The 24,119-nt window shown below is 42.5% G+C and overlaps 1 protein-coding gene across 6 annotated transcripts in view; it reads left to right on the forward strand.

Annotated features, from left to right (window-relative positions):
• The window catches only part of sash1a (SAM and SH3 domain containing 1a), a 136,528-nt gene that overhangs the window by 68,518 nt on the left and 43,891 nt on the right, over positions 1-24,119 (forward strand). Inside the window, exon 1 of one of the 6 annotated variants that reach the window (XM_028396596.1) lies at positions 8,878-8,976. The exons of 4 other annotated variants lie outside the window; for them this stretch is intronic. The gene's annotated coding sequence lies outside the window, so the exon portion shown is untranslated. Of the gene's footprint in view, positions 1-8,877; positions 8,977-15,504; positions 15,630-24,119 lie in introns of those variants that run through there. One more of the 6 variants, XM_028396595.1, reaches the window with a different exon arrangement.

A 24,119-nucleotide genomic window follows, 5' to 3' on the forward strand; every position in this document is an offset into this window, starting at 1 on the left:
TGTCGGCCAAGGGTCTCATCGCTGACAGAATCCCATTGTTCACCCTGTCACTAAGCTCTCCACCAATGTGCACAGCTTGTGGGCCCTAAGCCTGCTTCTGTCTTGTGTAACGACACGGCAATCAATCATTTTTTGACAAGTGTTAGTGGGAGGTGGGTACAGGGGGTTGGGGGTATGTGGATTCTGTGCCCACCTTGTCCACAGTGGGCCACCAGGAAAAGGTGATTCCTAATCCTAGCACTCCGGCTGTTGTGACTTCCACTGGTCGCTCTTATTTCCCCTCCTTTGGCAGGTTGGCCCTCTGCTGTTCTATTATCCCTCTATCTGTAATTAAAGGCAGCCAAGGGGAACGGAGATGGAGTGAGGGAGGAGAGGAGCTCAAGATAGGTGTCCATATTTCACACAGAGGCTAGCTGACAGGAAAAATCCAAGCCTTTCCATGGCCTGAGGGCTATGTGTAATTAGACCATTACAATGCAGTTACCACCAAGTCCCCATAGCTTAGCGAGGAAAAGTTCAAAAAAGCTGCAGGTGGCAAAAAAAAACTGCATCCGGTTTTTCTTGCTATTTTCTGCTCTCAATTACAGCAATGTGCAAAAATAAAACCAACTAAAGTCATCAACACAATATGCAGAAACAAATGTTTCATGTTACAGCCTGATGAATGTGGCTTCAGCATCTCAGGGCTCAGTAACAGAAACAACAGTGAACCCCTGTAGAATAAGGTACTATACTATTATTACAAACGTTTTACAAATTGAAAGTTTATATCTCACTGATTCATACTGTGTAATTTATCTTAACAGTGTTGGTCATCATTGTTTATTTCCTCTTTTGGACTCGTTTTGTCACTGGAGGACCATAAGCTCTCCTTTAAAACAGTGCAAAAACTCAGCCTTTGTGTGTGTGAGTGTGTATAAATAAACACGATTCCATCCTGCCGGCACACTCTAAGACTGTAATATCACACTCTGTTCACAAATCTGAAATCTCTCCCTAGTATTATTTGTTTTTTCACATCTTTCCTCTGCAGACCTGAACATTTTAATGCCAGTGTTTTGTGAGTGTAACCACATGCCACAGTTTTGTCTGAGGGTCTACGCCGGCTAGAATTGGACAAGATTGGAACCTGTTGCGGTAATGGGGTCTCTGACCCGGTGGGGCCATCACACACAGTGTGTAGGTGTGCACGGGTGCAAATACACAAGTCTGTGCAAGTGATGTATGGGGACACAAAGCCTCCAATAGAGTCTCAAGGGCATAGCTCAGTCGCCATAAACAAGCAGCCTTGCTTATCAGTAAGGCGGTAAATATTGATTATTTTAAATGGCTATCGCATTACGCTCATAAATATACATTGATTGCACATCCTTGGGTTGATATCTTTCGATTTGGTTTTGAAAAATGTGAAACCATTAGCAGCTCATGAAACAAACAGCCGTTTGTAAAATCTTATTTATCTCCTGAAGGCTCCTCTGAGAAACAGCTATCCACACTGAATGACATAATGTAAGGATAAAAAAAAGGCTTTTACCCACATTTATATAAATTGCTGGATTTATTACAATGATTTATCATCTAACCCCAAACTGTGCAAAACAATCCAGTTTTCCAGGAAGCTTTGGAACCATTTCCTGGTAGTTTTCTCCATCCAGTTGTGTTACAGTCCACTGACAGAAAACAAAATGTCAGTCACCCCAGAATAAACCCCATCAAGCATTATCTCCATGTTCCACTATACTTTGCAGATCCAAGATTTTACCAATGTACAATCACAGTGTCTGCAAAATATACAACACATCATTAAGTGTGGTCTACCTCTGGTTATTTAATACACTGTTTCTTCTCTTAGTCTGCGCGCTCCCTTCACTGGAAAAGCCTTGAGGGTATAGATAGTTCATGTAAACCACCGAATTTTACTACTAAAGTCAGCACTTGTTCTGGGATGAACTGCATTTTACCTCTTACCTCTTTTATCCTCGGCCCTCTGCAGCTGCTGAGACATGTTGATCACTTTGACGTTAGTGTGCCTTGCTCACCGTGGGTGTAAATAATCAGATTTGTGACAAGAAAGGAGAGGAGAGAGAGGTGAGAATTGAATTTTTGAACCCTCATTTCATTGGTCTGATATGAATACTCCAGATAAAACAGCACGCCTTCGCTGTTCTCATGAAGAGAAACTGAATTACTAATTTGAGACACAAGCAAGGGAAGATTAAAACAGATACAGTGACTGGCGAAGTGACTCGTGCATTGTGCCAAGATGCATGAATACCATCTTTGCCAGACTTGGCTCTCACGCTGAATGAGTGAAAGCATCTCACACTGAGAGTGCTCAACAATGAAAGAGCAGTTTTTAAGTTGGAAACCCCAGAGAATAATAATAAAACCAGGGAGTATTAATTAGGGGCATTAAATCACGTATGATTGAACCCAGTGGCAGTGATTTTAACAAAATGTTTAAATGCATTTCATAGGCGTTAACCCTATTAATTATTTAATGCTGTGTTTCTTTGCAGAGATAAGGTCAGAATTTACTTACAGGCTGGTAGATATGAGCAGAAAACATGGCTGACTGACAAGCTGCTAGTAGTGTCCAATAGTGTCTTGTTTGTGTGCTGCCTATCCTGAATCTTAAATATTTTCAATTTTGGCATAACTCTCCAAGAAGAGACCCTCCATTGTAGCTTTCAGGTTGGCCGCCATACAATATCCGAATTGTAAGTCGGTGGAAAGGAGGAAAGGTGAAGTGAAATACTTGGACCAAGGTGAGGAATTGAGCAAGGGTGTGAGTCCTGACAGGCTGAATACTGTGAAGACTATATAGTAGATGCAATAGTTCAACATGAAGCTGTGACAGGAAAAGAAAAGAACAGGAAGAAGACAGGAAAGACTATTGACCAGACCTAAATCTGCCATAGTCCTCAGTACTCTGTGACCTTGGCAGAGAAGAGCATATCTTTTTAATTGTAATTAAAAAGAGAATTTCCATCAAGCCCAAAGAGTCTGTTAAAAAATGTTATATGAATGGACCTCCATTACAGTCTTTTGGAAGAGTTCTCATTTTTATACCATTCATTTTTTTTTTATTTATTTATCTAAATTAACTCCCCTTCCATTAGATAAATCTTACAGATAGGATTGTATTCGTCATTTTTTCATCAAAATTAAGGTATTGAACATTTTAATGAATGAGTTCCCCGGAGCTTGACGGAACAGGACACGGAGTGGCTTCAGCCTCAAGGTAAATCTTGAATAGAAAGAGCGACACAGAGCTTGATCTGCCTTTATGCGCTTTTAATTACACACGGCTGGCTGGCCTCCAATCCCCTGAGAGCCGAGCTGAAGCACACGTCAAGATAAGGGATGGCGGAGTGTGGGGAGGTTGGGGTGGGGGGAAGAGACGGAGGATCACAGGCACCTCCGAGGGCAGTGGAGGGGTTAATTCAGCAGACACATTTACAAGAGCCACAGGGCTGTCGATCATTCGTCAGTACTTTGACTGACACATACTGAAAACAAGTGTCGAGCATAGGTACAGGTTACCAGCAAATCACTGCCAGCAGACTCACAAGTCCAGCATGTAGAATGACCTCAGGCATGCATACATACATTTGTTGACTTACGTTGCCTTTTTCTTGTTTTGTCTCAGTGATCTGCTGACAGACAGCCTGTGTTGACATGATGCTCTGTATTTCTGCCATGAATGATTGATCAGAAAGACGATCAGCTGTGATTGGTGAAAGGCAGATCATGGGACTGGGCCCAGGAGTGTTTTCTGCCTTTGTTCAAGTCATGCACCTGTTTATTCACATGCAAAAACTGACACACATGAGCCGCTTTCACAGTATACAGCTGCATTTAAGACCCTCCTCTTTATTCCACCTTCTGCTTGTCACATGCTTAAACTCAGTGAACATGCCAGGTTTGCACAGTCAGAAGTGTTAGATCACCTGTTCACGCAGCATTTTGTTACGACCTCTGGCACTGGCTTAGAGGCACATCATAATGTGCCGCCATTTTTACCATTTTTACACAACAGGCACAACAATGCCACAACAAACTGGCGATTTTGTTTACATAGGCCAGTATTGCAAAACACAAATTTACCTCTGGGGGTTTTACAGTCTATACCGTATCTTCCTCCGTCCTTCTCACTGTTTCTCTCACACATAGTTACTCTCACACATATTTCATCGACACACATTCCACCAGTTCAGAGCACATTGAAGTGCTACAGCCGAGGGAATAAGACTCTCTCACACAGAGACCTTTTATGTATCAGAAACCCTTCATTCACATGATTCTCACCTCCCAGAACTGTACTAGCAATGAATGGTGCAACCTCCAGGCAATGTCAAGGTGAAGGAAACGTGTCAGTGCCTCCCTGGTGAGTTTTTCCTCGCTCTGGCTCTCTCCAGTTAATGACTGGAGCGTGGAGAGCGTTACCACAGCCAGGCCTGCGTGGCCGGATCAGCCCAGAGGAGATGGTCAGACTGTAATCACAGGCAATCATCAGCTCTCTCACTGTTTTTTTTTCCCCCTCTCTCTTCTGGTCTGATCGGCATGGTCCCAAACCTGTGATTTGAGCTGCAAGGTGGAGTGAAACAAAAGGAAAGGAGAGGACGGATGACGATGACAATGAAGATTTAGAACACATAGTGTTATGAAAAAAAAAGACACAATTTTTGACATTATCATCAGGATATAATTTATAACTAAAACAGTGAAATCCATTTGGTTTACTAATCTGATGCATAGATGGCTTGTACACAGGACCATGTGGGAGGTTGTCCTTGAACTGTTCTGCAAGGACAGGTGTTCTTAAAAACTTGGCAGTTGATTGGATGAGCCATCTGTCTATCAAGCTAATTTTAAGCAGTCAGATTGCTCTTTGCTGTTGTCAACATATTATAGCCAAACCAGCCTCAACTGTGCCCCAATGGGGACTGCACATGTTAGGAGAATCCATGTACCAATACAGTAACATCATGTGACCAGCTGTGCCCCAACTGTCATACTGACGTATGTAGCCAGTGAATTACAGTGTGAAGGCAGCAACATGTACTGCAGGTGTCTGTACATCTGTGTGAAACTGCTGCTGCTTTTAGACCTGTAATTTAAATAAGCCAGCTCTCAGTTAAACACACCTTTTAAGAGGCACACAGATCCACAAAAGGAATCCTGTAAGATGTCTTACTGAGGGTCAGGAAGGACTCACACGTAGCCAGCAAAAAGTGGAGTAATACTGTAATACCAGTCTTCGCTTACTTGACTTCATGTTGCAGCCCACAAGTGACTTGACCCTATGATAGAACTGCCACCAGCCACTCTGTGGAAAAGAAAAAAAGTTCCATGCAGCCTGACATTGCTGGCCCAGGCGCCATGACTTCTCGACCCTCCAGGCTAAATCTAATGGAGTTCTGCTTCTTCCAGTTCGCCTGTCTCTCTTCATCAACACACAACAGCCCCCACATAGCCTGGAGCTCTGATGCTAATATGGAATACAGAATGGTTGTTCATTTCATTTTTACAGCCAAGCTTGCTGCTGCCACTCAAGGAGAACAAGAGCATGTCTCCTCAACCACCAGCCTGATCAGCTGGCCTTGATAGGCAAAAAATAACCCCTGTTTTTATAGCTACATGCATGTCAGCTCTGTCTCTGGAGCTGTAAACTTTGTGTGGTATGTAGTGATACTGTGTGAGAGAGAAGCCTTGGACTGTTTGTCTCTAACCCTCAGTCCTACGTGCTCTGCGGTTGAGTCTGGTTGTCTGCTTTCTGCTGTGGTCTTTCATCACGTTCACTCCCTATTCTGGCATGCTTACCAGTATAGTGTACAGAGAGTGTGTGTGTGTGCGTGCGTGCATGTGTAGGTAAGACCAGAACTTTACTGCCATCTAGTGGCAGAATGCCACCACCTTTTCAGTGGGGTCAAGGAGATCAGAGTGAAGTATAAGAGAGCATGGAGTAGCGTGGAGTGTTGTGTAAGCACTGTAGCGGTGTGTGTTTGTGGAGGTCTGTAGCTCATTACTGGGAGTCTATATTAGTGTTGCAGGTCAGTTAAGTCATTGAACGTGCACTAATTCTTCTCCTGTGCTTTGCCACTTGTCACACATTTGCATATAAATTGCTTTAAATGTGATGTTGCTGCTAAATTCCTTAACCACTTGTTTAAAATTCATGAATGCTTTTGAATTTTGTCAGGCACAGTTGAGCTGTCATAAAATCCTGTGATGCATTTAAAGAAAAAAAAACCTGCAGGTGTGCACGTGGCGACGCATTTGTACTGAGATTTTGTGAGATTCTCTCCCATTTTGTCTGAAGCTTCCCCTGTCCTTCGACTCTCTTCCTCTCTTTTCTTGCGAGTGTGCAGTCTCATTACCCAGTCTTGTCAGGCTACAGCAGATGGTGAAGGGAAGTTGTGTGTACAGGCATGGATGTGTTAATATACAGTATGTCTCATTATCTCCGGTCACAGTGATCAGTATTCTGAAAGTGTGTGTGCTAGAAGGGCAGGAAATATTAGGGAAATTTCAAACTGGGTCATGGAATGCATTTGAATACTGCTTGAAGTCTTCAGCTGTATTGCAGCATGGTTAGCTCATTTCTGAACTTCTGATCAAACTCTTTTGTGCACAAGGTTTACTCACACACACACAGTGCTCCTATCTCTCGCTTGTGGGTGATCAGGTTTTAGACAAGTACTCTTGTTCAGAGTTAATTTGTGTCTGCTGGTTGATTGTTTGCCTCGGGAGGAACAAGGATGGTGCTAAAAGTAATTGAATTGCCTATTTACATTCTGCTAATTGATTCTGAGTGTACTGATGAGTTTTTTTTTGTTTCTTTTCGCTTGGCTCTGATACATGTGTGTCTGTACTTTTATTAACCAAATTGTGAGGATCTGAAGGGATGGAAGCATTATTTGGTGTGTCTATTTGCTATGCATGCTTGTCCAGATGTATTTGTGAGGACCCACATTAAAGGACGCTGAAATGAGAATATTTTGGTGGTCCTCACATTTAAATACTTACGTGTAAGCATTGTCCAATACATTACTTTTCATAGAATAATCATGATATTTACATATTGTTAAAAAAAAACACACAGACTACTCTAGAGTGTATGGCAGATTAGCTTGCAGGCTGACTGGTTGGTTCAGAAGTAGAGTGACCTGCACAGTCATGCAATCAAAGCAACAGTAAAGTGCCTCAGCCTCCAGCAACAGTGGAATGCAAAGACTCTTTGATCCTTTACCTGCCAGCATGCAACCTGCTACAGCACAGACAGCTATAATAAACAGTTTACTCTGACTAGAATGTGTCTTTTCAATTGCATGCACATGCAGCCTGTGTTGATAATGAAATTGCATCTTGTTTATTCATAGGGTCTGATGCAGGCTGGTTATGTTCTGATTACTACTGAAGGATCTGACCTATGAGGTATCAGTGGTTCTGAAACATTAAAACCACTTGTCTCAGTGTGTCTGTTTATGTATTGTTGTCAGGCTGCACATCTGTGAGATTCTCTTTTTGTGAAAATCTTCTGCTCTGCGTTTCCTTCTCTAAATGTTGTGACGGCAGCTCTAAACAGGATGCAGGTCAGCTACAATAATGGTTTATAGAAGGGATATACACACCGGCTGCGGTGTCACTGAACGGATATGGCTGTATTTATGCTGTTTGAACTGTTTGAAGTATCTGGATTGAACGGACTGGGTTGTAGTGAATGCTACAGAGGTCAGTCCAGTTATGGGTCTATATCACTTTCTGTGATGTATATGTAACTGTAAGCCAAAACTCAGCATCACTTTGTGTCAAGTAAAAAGATCTTTGTTATTTGTTTCTGTCAGCAAGACAGACTTGCCATGTCAGGGAGTTCAGATTTGGGATAAGGAGAAGTTACTGTGGTGTTTATCCAAACCCATGTCTGTCCTCTCCTGCTCTTTCAACCCTCTTTTTTTTTTGTTTTCTGTCCTTTTTTTATCTTCACATTTCTCCTCTCCCATGACCTCGGGGAGTCTTCTGGGGGTGCAGTGCTCCGAAATGGGAAGATTTTCCCCCAATCTTCTTCTTCTTTGGTCTCTCTGTCCCAAATTAACATTGAAAAAAAAAACCCAAACCTCATTGCTGAGTGACTCATTCAAATAATTGTTGCTTTAGCTGTATCAGGTTTCTCTTTTCTCTGACTCTCTTTGCTTTTCTCTCCAGTACAGTGTGGTATCTGGGCCACTTGTGAATTGGGGCCTTTGAGTGAAAAGGCAGAAAAAACGAGTGACATCAGAGAGGGGAGAGAAAGAGAGAGAGAGGATCAGTAGCCCTGTAATTTTCTGCTCTGTTTCTATGATTGCATGTATGACCATTACAGACGAACGAGTCCTCCCTCCTGCAGTTAGCCGGGTCACTTGTATGAGTAAACATGTTATTTTAGCATTTCTTATGTGTGTCTATAGGTGGAGCTCAGTGTTTTTGACTTCTAGAGGAAGACGCCTATAAATAAGTCTGCTAGCCTATTCATAACTGAACAACAGAGACATGAAAGAGAGGCTACATGTGTGTGAAAAGACAGCAGAAACAAAAGAGACGATTTGTGAGATGGCAAAGGGAAGGGGAGTGTACCAGACTGACTGGATTTTGAAGCAGACAAGAAATCTGAGACTTGCTGAAACATTTTTGTGTAGAAGTGAGGGAAAAGAGCAGGACATGCAGAGTGAAGGATGAAATCCCTCCCTCCCCTCTGCCTGATCCTAGGCAGTGCTGACTATCCTGTAGCTCCCTCCTTTCCCCTCCTCTCTATGTCCCATGTGAGCAGCAGCCCGATGACTGGACCTCTCTGTGTCTCCGCTCTGCTTACGCTTTGCTGCGCTCCGGCAGACATGCATTGTTCTCCACTGTACACTACTTGTTGCTCCCATTCTTAGTTAGTCTGTGTTAGCTCCTCAAGATAGACTGACGGGAAAATACTCTGGCAGCCTCGCGGTGAGTAATGCCATTTTAATTTTAAGTCTATTGTCAGCGGAGAATTGTCTCATTCATTTGTTTTCTCTGTCAGAGATTTTTCCTCATGTTTCTTGGTTTTTCTGTATGTTGAGGGGACATGTGCAGTCAGAGATTTTGAGTTGGTAGTTGGCAGCCTGTGAAAAGAATGCTGAGAAACTGGCAAAAGTTATGCCTCAGTAGTAAGAGCCTTACTTGCTTTTCTTTTCTTTGTTTTTGCTGACTCTCGCTATTAACTTAATTGATATGGCTCCACACTGTGTGGGAGTGTGTGTGTGTGTGTGTACATGTGTTTGCTATTGTATACAATTTCAGGAATAATTCTCCACAATTACCTGCCTGTCCTCTTCCATCTGAGTGTGTCTGTGTGCATGTAGAGTTTAATTATTTGCTCCTGTGTTTCTGCCCGTAAATGTGGGAATTTAATGGAGTAAGTAAAACCCGTAGAACTGAAACTAGTAGTAAGAGGGATGCTGGCATACAAGTCTTACTCACTGTTTGTCTTCACTCTCTCAGGTCCTTATTGATTTCCTCCTCTCTACTCACTGAACAAGAACAATAGCCTCATGCCTGGCCAAGACCCCTAGTAAATAAGCCAGCTAAATATCAACACCAAATCTCCTGCAAGATGTCATCCATTGATTTGTTTTGTCGTTAGATACACACAAACATGGAGACACACACATACACAATCGAGCCTTGTCGTCTAGAGGGACTCCATTGTTTGGTGTGCATAATTGGTTGTGTGTATTTGTCTAAAGGCCTTGTCCAAAAGGTCTTGGACAATGAAGTCTGTCACCAGGGGGGGATGGGGATGTGGATTTCTATCTCTCCCTCTCTCTCTCTGTCCTTTTCCTGTCCAAGTCCCCCCTTCACATCTGGATCTCCCCACCAGCTGACAAGGAACAAGGGAGCGGATGGAGGGAGGAAGGAGGCATGATGGGGGGAAAGAGAGGAATAGGAATTGGAGGAAGGGGAGCTTGCTCAGGCCAAGGTTCCCTTGGTAGACTTCCCTGCATTCAGAAGAACATTGTCATTGTAATTGGCTGATGTAAGAAAGGAAACATGAATACTGTACACACTTAAGTAACCCACATCCTCATACACATGCTCATTATGGTCACATGTGTGCATCTAATAAGCAATAAAACATGGATTTTTATGTACGCATATCCACAAACTCATTCCAAAACACACATGTGATTGACTTTAAAACCAGCATTAATCCACTGAGCTGCCTCATATGCTGTTGTAGTATTTGCTCCATGCACGGCTTTAGCCTGAGCATGTGTCAAGTTTTCAATGGGGTGTGTTGGCAGAAGGCTTCAGCTGTCAAAGCAGGTCCTGTTCTCTGTCAGTCTCTTTGCTCTGCTGCCTTCCAGCTCATCAGTCCACTGCTCAGGACTCTGATGAGACTCCCTGAAGTTGAAACCATAATGAAAAGCTCTACTTAAAAGAAAATCAGTTGGCCTGGATTGGATTTTTTATGATTCTGTTTTTCATTTTCTAGGCCAGGAGTGCAGAAGTCAGCTGCTGGTGCAGTGTCCCACCAGAACTGGGCAAGCACTCGTATGCCTGTCTGTGCAGGGTCGTGTGTGTGTGTGTGCGTTGGTAACAAGTTTATTTAATGATGCAATAGGCATCATAAATTACACACTTATTCAAAGAGGTGAAAGTCTCCCTCACATCTGCTTTAAAGGGCTTTAACACAGCACACATGCCTCTGTAGAGTTTGGGGGTGGTAATGATTTGGGACAGTGATAAAACACCAGCCTTCATTTCCTCGACAGCCTCCCAGGAATTGTTTGACTGTGCAGTTTCTGCCATATGTGCATGTGTAATTCTGCCTCATCTCCCTCTGTCAGTGCAGCTGGGCGGTGTCTGCCTGTACCGCTTCTCTTCAGTTTAACTCTGGCCATCAGCTAAGCCTGCATCTTTGTGTGGTGCATAAACAAGAAGAGATGATGTTACAATGCAGGTGGCACGAGCGCCTCTTAGGTCACTGCTGAATCGGTTAGCATTCTGAATAGCTGGTCTTTGTCACTGACATGAAGCCAAAATATGGCTTCTTCTTGTAGTTTAAAGTGTCTCTAAATGTTAAATATTGCATAGTTGCATAGTATTGCATTACTATAGGGATGAAAGATTGTGTCAGTGTCTGTGTTTTGACAGAAATCACGCTGTGCCTTCGGCCTGATGTCAGCCATACATTACATCAGTAAGTCACTAAGCAGAATGAGAGCTGCGGCTAATGAGGTGGTGTCATTTGGCACAACAAGCAGCGTACTGTACTGTCTGCATGCCAGCCAACAAATCAAAGTGGAGGAGAGTGAAATGTGTTCATCTGGGAGAGAAAGCTCTGGTTTGTTTTGTTCAGGGTAAAACATTCACTCAGCAGTGGCACACATACACTGTGTTCAACGGAGACTTTCACAGCAATGAAACAACACTAAGACCACAGCTCACAACAAAGAAACCACCACAATGGGGCACAATGCATTAGGCTGGAGCCAGACACATGTATCAGCAGGGCTGTGGATATCACCACATATGATGTTCAAAACGAAACATAAAAACACACATATGGTGTCATCAGAGTTTGTCCAGGGAAGAGGGGTCAAAGTCTGCTTACCATATTCTTAGTGCTTTGTCATTTTGAAATGTTAGTGCAGCAGCTCTGACAGGTCGAAGAATCCTTCAATGCAGCCATCTGGGCTATTTATTTTATAAGGTCTTTATATGTCTTCAGAAGATTGTTTCTTGAGCTTCGTGGGATGGATTGAATACATATGTGTGTGACTTCAGAGAGCTTTTTTCTGATCCCCCTCTTCTCTTTCTCTCATTCGTCACTCTTCTTTGTATTTTAGGGCAGATGAGTCTGCTGTGCTGCATCATAGGCTTATCCTCAGTTTTTGATCCCAGCCCTGCACCTTTTTAGTATTTCTGCTCTTATCTTGGCAGATGCCTGACCTCGCACCACACACACACATTTTCATTGCCTTGAATCTGAGATTTTTCACACACATCTGAGACCCACACTACCAGACCCATGTCAGACCCACACTACTGCTTCATCACAGGCCAAAATTGCACCTATCACATCACCTTCTATATGTATAAAAGTCTGATTACTATTCTTCTTTCACAATTTCATGAGCTTTCTGACTTACAGGCTTTCATCGCTCCATCTGGTATCAATTACAGAGAGGTATTCATTCCCTTGTTAGACATCGGTGGAGCATTTTTATTTCCAAAGCTCCAATCATGTTTGTAATCACTCATACAACAGCAAGATCAGGGTTGGTAGCCAAAACATTTTATGTCATCACTGACTGATGGACACTAACGTAGCTTCAGTCAGAACATGCGTTGGAGGCAAATGTTCAACTAATCCTGACTGGCACACACGCAACCTAAACCTCAATGTCAGTCTCAAAATTGAGAACAAACAGGACGAGTATCCCTAAAGTGAGTCATGTAAAAATGCTTATGAACTCTGCTGCAGGCACAGGAAATTATTATAAAAAAAGTCTGTTCTCAAATTGTCATTCCCAATTATCTGCAGCCTGATTCATCATTCTACAGTCAGATTGTTTGATGGCCTTGCCACACAAGTTGATGATTGGTATGTTAGAGTTTTAAGGTTCTTTTTTCTCTTGCATTGTTGTGCTATACATTATGAATGGATGCTTGTGGTCAGTGTATAGATACATTAAGTATATTCAGTGCTCAGCTTGCTCCAGTAGATTACCACTGCCCCTCTGTGCTGGTCTTTTCACTAGCTCTAGTTAAACAGCATAATTCTTCATGAATCTGCTGTTACTGCCTTTGAAAGCTCATTAAATTTTAAATCCAAGTTTTGAGCGTGTCACAGGTTGCACATCATATTGAGGCAGGAGGATTACAGCTATTTAAAAAAAATGAACATTCCCTGATTATTGTGCGACTGTGTGTGGACACAAAGAGCTCTGATTGCTGCTGGCACTGCCGCCTCTTTTGCTAGGATTCCAAGCATTGACTGGCACAGCGGGGCAACGGGAAAGGATACACTGTAGGAACACACTCCCCAACGCAAAGGCACACGTGCAGACACACGTCAAGCACAGTGATTAGCACTTCATAGGTTAATCTTATCACAAATTTATTTCATGAATTTTTGCACAGCTCTTTCAGGGCTTCTATTTCACCCATCTGTTTCAAACACACATGCAGCTCTGTGGCACATACCTAATACCTAAACAGAACACATGGATTTTTATGGAGGTTTCCTTTTGCATGATGGTGTAGATCACGTCAGTCTTAACTCAATAAAACACCAGTAAAGTTTGATGATCTTGTTTAATACCAAACAGGCGCATACACACATGCTTTTTTCCTGTTAGTGTTGCCTGTGGCAACGGCTTGGCGAGGATCAGTGGTGATGTCAGCAGTGATGTACGAGCGCTGGAGAGCGAGGTATGACCTCAGCAGAGGGGAAGTCCCTGGAGGCTCGTATCAGCTGCAGCTAGCTCTTGCCCTCAGAACTTTCTCACAACTCTGACCCACTACTAATAACTAAAGCTCCCCCACCCCTGATCCTCGACCCCACCGAAACAACCTACATGTGATCCTTCACAGGCGTTAAAGACCTCTGCCATGCAAGAGAAAGTCACTCTCACCACACATGTTAACAAAGCATTTCCAAAAGTGCTGGAAATGCTCTGAAAGATCCTGAAGGCCTAAATGTGCAGGAAAAAGTTGTTACATTTTAAGGCTTACAGTGCAACACACAGCATGCATCTGTGCATGTTAGGTGAGTTCAAACTATTTACTGTATGTTTTAAGGAAAGCTTGTAGTCATCAGTTTCCTGATATTTTACAAAATTTCAAAATTGGAAGAATAAGTAGGCATGGCATCTACAGTAGGAGTCCTCTTATACACTACAAGAGCCAATAAACTGAAGAAAGTCTTTGTTGGTGTCATATATTTGATAACATAATGGCGATGGACACTGGTTAGAGGGGCCTCATATAAAGGACTGTAGAATCACCTCTGCCAATGAATAGTCATCTAAACTCTTTGATGAATGGGTCCCTCTCTAGTGTTCTGCTTGTAGCTCAGGAGTGATTCGCTGCTTACAGAAACATCATGTAAATATATGGTGTCACCAAGCAGAATTTTATGTTTACATACAGATAAAAAAAAATCTGTGTAATGGCTATGATTGTATCAGCTGACATCCGATTTGATGTCACTGTCTCAAGGTTTCATGTGTTTATATTTGCAGCAGTAACATGTACATGGTGTAGAACGTTCTGTTCAGCAACAGTTTGAAGCTTTCAGCATCTGGTGCATGTTTTCTGCAACTGTTTTTAACATAGTGATGTTGTGGGCTTCTGTTGGCATCTGTGTGTTTAAACTGATATTTAACCCTATTAGATCCTGCTTTTTGACACACCAGCTGCAGCACTGTGGTGACACAGGGACACAGGAATGGTTGTTCTGCCTATTTTGGCAGAGGACTGTCTCTCACATTTGCTTCTGATTCAAACAACAGGCAGTCCATAAATGAATGGTTGCCTCTTCCCAGGACATCTGTGCCTCTTACCATGAATGGAAAAATAATCATAGGAGTACCAACCACATCCATGTGGATACAGCTCAGGAATATGTGTACTATGTTTTCTGAAGCATACGTGTGTCCCTGTGTGCACGAACCTGTTCCTGTGTTGTGAACTCTTATCAAAGGAGCCAGGGTGAATTGTTTTTCTCCAGTGGATTTGCCTGCACTCAAAGTGTTTAATGGCTGTTGTAAAAGTAAAGGTTGGTAAACACATTAAACCCAGAGTGTGAGAAGAGAGGAGGAGCAGAGATTAATGTGCAATGTTCTGGTAGCTTACCAGCATGGAAGCATTTACATCAAATTGATTTGTATTTCTTGTAACGTGACTGCTGCCTTAACAGCAGTGGAACCTCACCTTTTCTGCGTTTCTAAGAAAATCTGCATGTTGTTGTGCAGCTCTAGAGAAAAGGATGTGACTTTGGACAACCCTGTTAAAAACAAAATCTGTTCTGTTTAAGGACTTGGTGGAACATGTGTGTCAAACTGTTCTGATTTGTGTCACAGGGCTTAATAAACAAAATTGGCTTGACTTGACCTATTGAGGTCTTTTGTATGTATCAGAGCTTGGCCCCAGGGGGAGCTGTTGCTCCAGCTGTGAATTGTAAATCCCCTGTCCTGTCCTGCCCTGACCCACCCCTAGGCCCCGTCCTCTTGCATACCCTTCCCCTGTTTTCTCTGTCATTTACTCAATCAGTATTTTCTGTTTGACTTCATGTTTGTGTCTTTTAGTACAGTCACATATTCACACAAAAATCCCTATTTTTCATTCCTGACAGTGTTTTCCAACCTTTTTCCCTTTGCTATGACATCATAGCCCAGACTCAGGCCACAGCTGTAAACATGTTTCCACCACATGTCCATGGCTTTCTAATGCCAGTCATTTGTGTGTGCATAAACAGACTGAATCAGACGTCTAGTGGAGCTTATGACTGAGCTGGGCTCACTTTATTCCAGCTGCAGTTACATTTCAGTGTGTCTCTGTCTGTGCTCTCTCACTCTATCCCCTGAGGTCTGGTTGAGCTTCAATGTACGGTGAGTAAACGCTAACACAAATTTTGTGATGTTCACATGTTTTTGAAGGAGTATCCTGCCATCACCATGTTTATGTGTATTCTGCAGATTTCTTTGTGTGGCTTTTGGTGATATGTTTGAATAGTGGACACACTATACACTGTTTAAAAATATTCTTGATTTTGTCTACACATCATACATTTGGGTAGTTTCCTTACCTCTACATTCCCTTCCCAGACTCTGAAACCAGAGTCAGAGAGGCCACACACACACTAACACACACACACCCTTGGAAATACCCTTTACCCAGCTCGCAATTTTGTGGTTTTTAGCCCCTTTCAGGTGTCATATAGAGAGCTAAATAGTTAATTTTCAAATCTCAGGCCTGTGCTTTACAAGCCATATGTGCTGATACTTTTTGTGGTATGAGATCATCTGGACCAGATCATCTTGCAGCTGTCCCTCTGTATATTCCAGCCGTTGACACAGAGAGCAAAGGAGAGAAAAGGAGAACAGACAAATTGAAAGTAGGGTGTTTGTGGTCTACAGCACTTTCTCCAGTTTGTTTCCATGTTGGAACTATTTATCTCTACATTTATTATAATGGAATTCAATTGACATTTTCTTAGAAAGGTGAGCACTGAGAAATTCTAGAGAGTTGGTGCAAGAGACACTAACTCCTGTATAATCGCATTGAAAGAAGGTAAATACTACTTGGTTTTCGGCTGGATGCCAGCTTTGCACCACAGGATACAGATACGTTTTTATCCTGCATGGGCTCAGCACCAAACCCTGCGGCACAACACTTCTGTGCCAACACAGGGCTCCTGTGAGTGTGTGTATATTTGTGTGTTCGAGTATCCTCTAAGGACCTCATCCCTCTGACCATAAATGCCCTGCCTGATGATGTTTTGTTTCTTTTGCTAGGTCAATTAGATGTCTTAGATCAGCCTCTCCTTCTATATAAAACTAGAAAATAAACTGTTTTATCCAAGATGCATTAAAACTCAGTGGGCTTTTTGACCTTTATACTGGACCTGCTGAGAGTCTTTACTCCAGAGGAGCTCCGCTCTTCCAGGAGAGTGAGGAAGGCAGTGGAGCAGACTCTTTGTTGGTGCATTGGCTGGCCTCTAACCTAGACTGGAAGGACGATTGTTAAACCTGCAGAGCTAATGACCACCGACCGCTCCATTTGTCTCAGTTTATCAGCCTGAATGTGGGGTTGTTTGTTGTTGTTGTTGTTTGTGTTTGCATGTTGGCACACTGATAAGATCAGAGGGGACATTGGATAACATGAGAGAGAGAGCCACAGAGGAATTGAGTCGTGCGAGTCAGTAAGGTGTGTTAATTAGGTCTGAGTGACCGTCTGGACCAGAGATTTCAGACAGGACTCCCCACCGGCCCGTAATGAGGTCTCGTCAGGCTGATGCAAGCATCACCTCAGCTTACTGCCAAGCTTTGGGCCGTCACCATGGTAACCCCCAAGTCCTTTTACCACCTCAAAGGTTTTGAGTCAGACAATTACAGAACAAAATTGCAACCAGTGAAAGATTATTTTATGTTTTATAGTATTTTTAATTGTTCATGTTTTTTTTTTTTTTTTTTTTTTAAAGAAGGCATTTAAGCAGGATTGTTACAAAAGCACTCAACCTATTATGTGGGTAAAAAAAAGAACATGTGTTATAGTGGAACATATTTATAGTGGAAATTTGTCTTAGCCCATCCATTAGAACACACACAAATAAGGAGCAGTGAGTATACCTGGATCAGGGGAAGCTCAGGGAGTGGTTGAGGGGTTAAGGGGCTGGCTCAAGGCCGCTTCAGCTATGGATGTTTGTTTGTTTGGGTGCCAATGATGCTTCCGCCACAGCTGTTTCTCTTTCCTGGATTCATGTTGAGGGGGAGGGCAACATTCATTCAACAAATACTTAATCCTAATTGAACATTTCCCTTTTAATCAATATTCACCCTTAGAAATTTCTTCTTCTCTTTACATGAGCATCACAGTCAGCATCATGTTTGTCCAGTGCTTTGAGCATCACCATGTGAACCTCTTTTAGTAAATTAGGAAAATACACGTCTTGTTTTGTGTGTGTGTTTTTTTTTTTTTTTTGTGGCCGGACGCTGCTGCTGGGTTCAGATTCTGTCAGTGTAAGCAGGATCCTCTGGGTAAAATGGGGGGAAATTCCTGTGAAAGTGGAGGACTACAGTGGTTGAGCTGAGCTTGCATTATGTTTGTGTGTTGTGTGGTTGAGTTTTGAGTAAGCAGCCAACCAGACAGACAGAGACAGATTGAAAGAGAGCTATACACACAAACACACAACCACTAACACACGGGAGTGTTATTGAATGAGACACCGGTGTAGAAGCTGATTGGCTGTCCCGCCTGTCAGTCATCTGTGCCGTTTATAAATAAGCGTTCTTAACCGTGTTAGGCAATACAGCAAGTTTAAGCTTTTGGCACAAATTAGAAAAATGAAATGGGAAACTACAGTTTAAAAACGAGTCTCAATTGGACATTCATCAGTTAAAAGCACAGATGCAAGCTAAAGACGAGAAGTCTCGCTGTGATTTTATAAAGTGAAATAGATGGATGAAGGAGAGAGAAGAGGCCAGAAGGAATAATAAATGATGAGGAATAAAATGTGGAAGCAGCTGAATGTGCTGTGGTCAATAGGCTCCAGGCCAAACTGGCTAGTGATGTCTGCAGGGATGACTTATATAATATTCTCTGACCACTCCACACAGTGCAGAGCCAAGCAGCTATATACACTCAAGTACCTGAAGAACTAAGACGCTTCTAGACCTGATCATACTGTGTGTTTAAAAAGGTTTTAGTATGTAAAGCTTATACACGAGGGAACCTGGGATTTGTTTAGTCCCTCATTGTTTAACAGGAGACACTTGTTTCAGTCCCTTTACTGTGTGTTTGAGTGAGTGTAGTGTGCAGTGCTGACAATAACTCTAATGTGTTAAGGGAATGATTTGGTTTGACTAAAAATCAATGCTAATATTTTCTTACATTGTTTTTGTTAAACGGGGAAAACATCAGCTACATTTTCCTTTTGGACTTTTAAAATTATGAATATTTTTCGGAAACTATTCCACTCTCACACTGGCCAAGTACTTACCAATATCTTCAACAGCACTCAGCAGTGAGAGCCGTGTTTGTGTTGAAAATCCTTCTGCACTCTGAGGTTTGGATATTCTTCCACCAGTATAAGTCAGAATCATTTTTTGTGTGTGTGTCAGCATGTATTTTAACAAGGCTGTTTATTTGCCTCTAATGTGCAAATGGCCAAAGATGTGTGACAGATCATGTGTCGCGGGTTGTGTGTGTGTGTGAGATATATGATGGCTGCGTGAATACTGACAGTAATTACAGCAGGCTGTACCACAGCAGGCTGCGGCTGGCTGAGTAACAAGTTATTATAACATCTAATACATAACCAAATGTCAGCCATGTCTGCAGCTATGTGATATAAATCTACCGGGATAGTGATGCTGTGTAAATGATACATAGCTCAGTGTGTGAATTATTTTTATATGTAAGGATTATGATTGTGGGATTTGGGTATTTTTAGATTTGATTTGCAGTTTCTGTCAGTGAATAAATGGCAGAGTGTACAGTAGGTTGTGTATCTGTGTCTGTTTATGTGGGGATAATGTGTCTCACATTCACCCCAGAATCCTTCTCACACCTGACTCACAAGTGTATTCATTTTTATGCTGTTTCTCTTTAGTGTCCATTAATCAAAGTGGCTGCTTTAACATATACATCTTTTACAAGTGTATTTAAACACCTTGCAATGCAGCCAATAACAAGACTAACATATTCTTTTGTTTATTGTTGAACCAATATTTAGTATCCTACCCATGCTAACATTGGCTGAGTCAACAGGTTAGAGTATTTAGGCAGAGAAACAACGCAGAGACAGACCCATAAAATGTTTATCGAGCCCCACTGGCTACTGTCTTGTTAGCTTTGGAGTCGTACAGTAAATGCATTCTATCTCAGTGAATGCGTGTTTGAGCTCCATAAACCTGAAGTGAATACTATAAAACTGAGCTTTGGATGAAACTGCAGGGGATAATTATGCAGTGTGTTCACAGCACACATGGTCACATTAATAACATCCAGACCAAGCCTATTTTTACAGTATCTAGCTCAGAGGCTAACATATGGCAGACTGGCTGACTTGACTCAAAAGGATGTTTAATAGACAGTGCAGAGTCCTGCATGGACGAGGAGGGCATGTGTGTGTGTCTGTGGCTTGTAAGTATGTTTGCCAACAGCAGGGGGAACTGATATGTCCTGTTTTACTGCCTAATTCTCAGATAGAGGGACATGCAGGGAAACACGGAGGAAGGAAGTAGTAGGACTAGAAAAGTGGAAGAGGTCAAAACATCCCCCAAGAACTACTGATAAGCAAGAGAGCAGTGATTAATAAGAAAACTAAAAAACAAAAGCTGTGCTGACTTGCACAGGAAAAAAATAATCATCATGACCAGCATGTGGTGTTTTTTTTAAAGGTAACACAGACGACAGAAGAGTGTTTACATGCTCTTACATGTTGTGAAACTGTCCTGCCACAGCACATCATGTGCAGAGTGAGGTAACACAGTGGACATCAGCTCTCAGCCTGGCAGTGCCATCCTGACACCAGCACAGCTGCAGGCTGAGTCTCGTGACCTCCATCCATCGTGAGACCCGCACCTGTGGCCTCATTTGAACAAACAAAACAACCCTTTTCTTGTTATTTTCAAGCACACCTGCGGTGGACGCTGTTTTTACACAGAAGCCATGTATTTTTCTCATATTGCCTTTTCTCTACTTCACACTCACGTCACCAATAAACACAGTTCACACTCAGTTAAAGGACAGTGCCCTTTCACACAGTGCTGCTCATACCTTTGGAAGCTAGCTTACATCCAAAACAACATCTGTCCTTTCAGTGGTGCCTGATTAAAACTCCCTGGAATTTCAGTTCATACACACACACACACACACACACATGTATAATAGTGTAACATAATCACCAACCACATGGCCATGGAGGCGTTCACTGCATGGAGAATCTGGAAATCCAGGGCTTAGCAGAAATATGCTTTGTTTTTATATTAGCTCTTTTGCGCCCACTAAGCACATGAAAGGGGGCCTGCAATTACCAGTACACAAGTTACAGCGTGGATAATGACGTGTTAGGCTCATGGACACAGGAGGCAGCTTATGATTGGCTGTAGAGTGTTTACATGTAGTCAGCCAACATGTATGTGAGTACACAATTCAATGTCACTTAAAAGAACGTGAAGAATGAGAGAATCAGAATCTACAGTTGGCTACATAAAACATTAACAACGGCCATGGCTGCAACAATGGCTGGAGCCTCTAATGATGATCACTGCAGTCAGTTAACCATGTTTTCATCCACCACTTCTGGCACTGATATGGATTCTCTGATCTTCTATGTGCAGCAGAAATTACAGGAAGTCAGGATAAGAGACATTAAAAGCACCAATTATCATACTGTGTTACATTATTGTGTCAAAGGCTGGTATAGCTTTCACTGCATGAGCTGTTGGAGGAGTTTTGATTGTTCGTATCTGGTTAGCATGCACTTCATACCCCAGGCAGACCTTCATCTTCTTTTCTTTCTGTTGTTCTCGGTGATCTCCCTAATGCCCATGCATATCACTTTGTGTGTTTATCTCGCGCTCTCTCTCTTGTCATCCTCTGTCTTCCTCCTTTCTCTCTCTCTCTCACTCTTGCCCAGAGGTAATTCCTACGCTGCTGTTTGAAGTTTCCTCAGCTTTCAAAAGACACCAGCAGTCCACACTATGAAGAAAACCTAGGACACATAAACAACAAGCGCCAGTTGTTCATTATTACTCTGTTAAAGCGTTGTTTTCACTGGAAAGGCCAGTGTGTTGATTTAATTTAATGACTTGCTTAGCTGAGGGAGGGGGCCGAGGAAACAGTAATTAGTTGTCATGCTAATTGGGCTTGTGTGATAACTCCCACACAAGGCTCAGCCGTGTGTGAAGCGTACTGGGGCTGGTCTGCCTGCCTACTCATCACACACACACACACACATTTTCTTTAACACTGGAATACACATAAGCATAAACACACACACATACATAGGAACAACAAATGCTCACCTTCAGAATGGTTCAATGAAAATGCCAAGGGACTGTCAGGCTTATGACCCTTCCACTAAGCGGAATTAATGATGTGAAAATCTTGATTCCAATTATTCACCAAGATAAAACACTCTAAGAACGAGGGGATAAGTTCAAGACTTTCGATCCAATTAGCTTTGGGTATAAAGCTATATGTTGACTTGAAAAGAGGAAGACATAGAAACACAGTGAGAAAAAGGTTCGGCATTTAGAACAAAGGCAAAGGTGCTTGCAGCTTGACTGTATATCACTATTGGGATGAGTTTATTTCCAAAATATCTTATTTTGAGAAGAACAGTCACTTACATTCTGCTTGTCTTACGTAGGAAGGATAAAATCAACATCATCATCATCATGCCCCAATTCCATATTTTGTCTATAAATCCTGTGTCTTTTGGCCATCTCAGCCTAAAATTCCATCTGTCTCCATTTAAGCAGCACTCAAACATCACTCACAGTAAAAACATTAAAGTTAAACCGCTGTAACTGGTCTGCTTTCTACTGTTTCCTTTGCTGCCACCACACCACCAATGGCGTGGTGGTGCCCTTGATGTCTGTCCACCATGTTGTTAATCACCCCTGCCAGTGTGTGGCTCCCCAAGGGGCTATTTTTAAGGCCTGGGGTCACTGACCTCCAGGAAGGGTCACTCTCACTATCAGGGGAGGTCCAGCTCTGCTCTGCTTTAACTCCATCTGCATTCTTTTTCTATCTCTGTCTCCATTTTCTCCTCAGGCTCAGGGTTGTTGTCTCTGTTCATGTTCAGACATGTTATGATACTGAGTCATCTTCAGTGGTAAATTACACACTGTTATATTCCATAATCCAGAGCTAGTTACAGATAATCTACCACCTTTCTTTAGGATTATTCATCCTGTGGGAGTTTGAGTGGTTCATGAGCGGTCTTGAGGGGGAGATTAGCTGATTCTTTGTAGACAAAAAGCCTCTGCAAATGCTTTCATGCTGACACATGGAGGGTTTTGCTGTTTCTTTCTCTACAAGTGGAAATAGAGGGCTACACTTCCTGTCCAATTATTTATTGTCCTGGGTTGATGTCTTATAGAAATTCTTTGTGTGCCACCTACTCTTGAGGTGTTTCCTGCTCCATCCTAAAGTTGATCACAGTGCAATCCCCCACCCTCCTGCAGGAGTCCACAAAGATCACCAGATGAGAATAGAACCATTATAGAATAATAGCCAGGAGAGGAGATGAAAGAACACAGATGATAGTCGGTAGTCGGTCTTGTGTCTTTCAAAGCTATGTTCAAAGCAATTTATATCTATGACATCATCCTTTTCATGAATGATCCTCCTATGTATGTTGAGAAAAGTTCCAGTTTTACAACAAAATTTATAGACACAGTGAATTGGTTGCAGGCACATCTTCTGTTCTGCACATTCTGTCCTCCTCTCTGACCAAATGTTCACTAAAGCTGATTTTTTAAAAAAAAAAGGGAAACATGTTAAAAATGTGCGATTCTGTATCTGGTGAAATAACTTTAGACAGTGACTTTCATTTCCTCTTGTCTGGCAACATGACACCTTGATTAGTGCTTAGTGTGAAAAGAGTGAAAGCTGGCAGCTACGTACACACACCAGCAGTGTTTGAGTATGTACTGAGTCAACAGACCCCCTTCTTTCCTCATTAACAGTTTGACCCCTCTGTTTGAGGTGCTGCAGGTGGGGGTCACACTGTCTTGTATTTGGGTAAGGGGCGTTTTGGCATGAGTGTTGGAGCATAGAGTGGTGTGTGTCTTTGTGAGTGTGTGAGAGGAGTCGACATAACTCTTCCTGCTTGTTGGAAATCCTTAAAAATGTTGCACACACACAGAGTGCCACTTGCTGCTGCTGCTGCTGCCACCCTAAGGTCACAGATGTGCGCTCGACAGTTCAGACCCCTGCAGTGTAACTTCGCCACCCAACAAAGGCTGCTCTTGTGTGAGCGTGTGTTCTGTGTGTTTAGACTGTAAGCAGGACACTGTTGAGCAGCTGCTGCTCATCCAAGGCCTGTAAAAGTCATTCTTTACTAACTTTGAACCATGATATTGTACAAAGGAATGACCAGTGCCAAGAAAGGAGGAGTAAAATAGTCGGACCTTTGGTTAATGCAAGACTTAAAAATCTATTTTTAGCCTCACTTTGGTTCAGACTAAAATCTTTCCATGGATTACATATGGACTTTGGTCGTTTGTGAGTCCGTCTGATGACGTTAGCATCTTAGCATGCATAGGATAAATGTGTGTTATGGCAGAAAAGTTCACAGAACCCAGAAAACTTCAACAGGCTCCAGCTTTCGGAAGTGAAGTGTTACCAAACTAATACTAGCTGCT

Source organism: Parambassis ranga, chromosome 24 (assembly GCF_900634625.1).
Source record: "Parambassis ranga chromosome 24, fParRan2.1, whole genome shotgun sequence".
NCBI lineage: Eukaryota > Metazoa > Chordata > Actinopteri > Ambassidae > Parambassis > Parambassis ranga.